Below are 2,793 nucleotides of genomic sequence, written 5' to 3'. Positions count from 1 at the left end.
GAAAGAAAGAGTAAACTAGCTGTGAAAAGATTGACCATGGAGTTGCAGTGGAAAAGAGTGAGGGAATTTCAAATACAAAAAGATCCAGGGTAGTACAAGTATGATACAAGCAGAGAAAAGACACAGATCAAACCCGAGATTAGCTGTCATTTGTAAGGACAGATGAGTCGTTCGGTTAAGAAAGCAACTATTGCTGTTGCTTTTCTGTGTGTGCAAGGACCTGGCAGCTGTGCTCCTCTACCTGTGAGACCTCGTGCAGGGAAGGAGGACAGGCCCCGACTCTTGTGTCTCTGGGTCCTTGACTTCAAGGGCAACAGGGAGAGCAATGGCCAGCTGCAGAAGAACCCCTCTACATCCAGGTTTTGGATTAATGTGGGCACTGCCTTGCCAATTCCTTGCCATTGCATAAATTCAATCCTGTTAGCAAAAGGTTTTCTGTTATTTAAGCTTGAATCTGGCTAACATACTAAAATATATTATGTGTTCTGCATAATAACTGCATGATTTATATTCAAATATATTCATTACAGACAGCAGTTGTAGAAAGGTAAGAACTTGCTGTGGCCTATTTTGCTAATACAGCTATATCTATCTAGCTATAATGGAAAAAGGAAATCAAWTTAAAAGGCTCTATTAATCCACAAAAGCACTACTCATTGCTTTGTTTTAAAAGTATATTGAATTTTAGAACTGCACTCAATTAAAATAAAGTACAAATTAAGAAACAGAAACCAGTTTAAGTCACAGAAAAKAAACAGAATTCACTTGTTATTCAATTTGTCACCTTTTCTTTTGGAAAACTGGAACTGATTCAAATCAGCTAATGACTTAGCCATAAAATTGTTCACTCTGTATTCCTCTACTGTAGCAGCATTAATGACTGTATGTATCAATAAGTTAAATGAGCACAACAGTAAGCATGGACAAATAATGAAAATGAGCCCTGAACCCTGGCTACTGGATATTTTTTTATAGCTGGCAGGTGTAATAGGGTTCAATATAGTTCACAGAATACTCTTAAGTGTTCACACCTTTTTTTAGAGGTGAAAATTACTTTTTTTCTTAGCTAAATATTGTTTTATGCAGGACAGGATCAAGTGTTTAAACTGAACCCAGATGGACAGGCTCTCCTCTCTTTAAAAAGTATTTCTTAACCACAGAGATGTGAATACTTAAGTTTGACAGTATCTCCTTTGGAAAGGAGTTGRAAATTCTATATTAATCCACTGAATTCACCAGCAGTAAGAGAAGAAAGAAACAATGAATTTTTAGACATTGTGATTGAAACCTTTTAAAACGTTAATATGTGTAATTTCTGCCTATACAGTATAACTTCAATGTTTTTCCTATGTGCAGGTGCCATTTGTTTCTTGGGTGTTGTATAAAATAATCACTTCATGCCGCGTGTGATAATGATCACTTCACTGCCTCAGTGCCGAGTGAATACATAAATGAGTAACTAAATAACTGCAAAAGACTTATGCCTGCAATTATGAAATCTARTATCAGCAGTGTATTTTCTGATGAAAAAACCCAACAAACCAACAAGCTAGTAAAAATGTAATACTGTCATTGAACATGACAACTCTGAATTTCTAATATCAGTAAACCCTGAGAAAAACTCTCATAGAATCATAGAATAGCCTGAGTGGAAGGGATCTTAAAGATCACCTAGCTCCACTCCCCCTGGTTTGGACAGGGATATCTTTCACTAGACCAGGTTGCTCAGAGCTCCATCTAGACAGGCCTTTAACACTTGACAGGGATGGCACATCCACAGTTTCTCTAGGGAACTTACTCCAGTGCCTCACCACTCTCACAGTAAAAAAWAATCTTCCTCATACCTAATTTAAACCTTCTCTCTTCCAATTTAAAGCCATTCCCCCTTGCCCTTGCGAAAAGTCTGCCTTTTTCTTGCAGGCTCCCTTCAGGTACTGGACAGCAGCATTAGGTCACCCTGACGTCTCTTCTTCAGGCTGAACAATCCCATTTCTCTTAGCCTTTCCTCMTAGGTGAGGTGTTCCATCCTCCTAATCAGTTCTGTGCTTCAGCTTGTTGGCATTTAGTCAGGCAGACATGTATTAACCTTCATGGCAGTGCCAAGCATTGGCATAGGGCATGAAAACATCCACCTGTTCATAACAGAGAATATTGCTTTTCTACGTGTGTATCATATTACTCAGATTCTTTTTCCCCAGTCTTTAGTATAACAAAAAAGCTGGTAATTATAAAACATATATGGGGAACAATTTCAGCTGTCGGTCATTCCTAGCCAAAAAAAAAAAAAGTATGGTAGAGCATGAAGCTGGGAAGGACAAAATACGGAGACGCATTCTATCCTGCTCACTTATCAGTGGATGGAGCTGCAGGCTCGGAGCGGCTCGGGTATCTCCAGCTCCTCCTAAATTTCCCAAGGAAGCCTCGTGCGAGAACTCAGCTAGCAGTTCTCCATCCAGATGGGAGCTAGATCACGCTCTAAAGAACAGGGCACTTTTCAGACTCTACCAACAGGTTTCCGCCCCAGCTTCCACGGGACGCGGCCGCGCCCGTCCCCGCCGTGGGTGGGCCCGGTGCCCGCCCTGCCCCGCGCACCCCACGGCGGGCTCGGCCCGGAGCCGCCCCAGCGGCCGTGTCCCCTTTGCCCCGCTCCGGGAGACATGGGCTGTCTCTGTCGGCCCTGTCCCTTTGCCCCTCTCCCGGAGACATGGGCTCTCTCTGTCGGCCCTGTCCCTTTGCCCCGCTCCGGGAGACATGGGCTCTCTCTGTCGGCCCTGTCCCTTTGCTCCTCTCCGG

This window comes from Malurus melanocephalus, unplaced genomic scaffold (assembly GCF_030028575.1).
Source record: "Malurus melanocephalus ecotype Western Australia unplaced genomic scaffold, MMel_1.1 scaffold_15, whole genome shotgun sequence".
Lineage (NCBI taxonomy): Eukaryota > Metazoa > Chordata > Aves > Passeriformes > Maluridae > Malurus > Malurus melanocephalus.
This window is presented reverse-complemented; position numbering follows the sequence as displayed.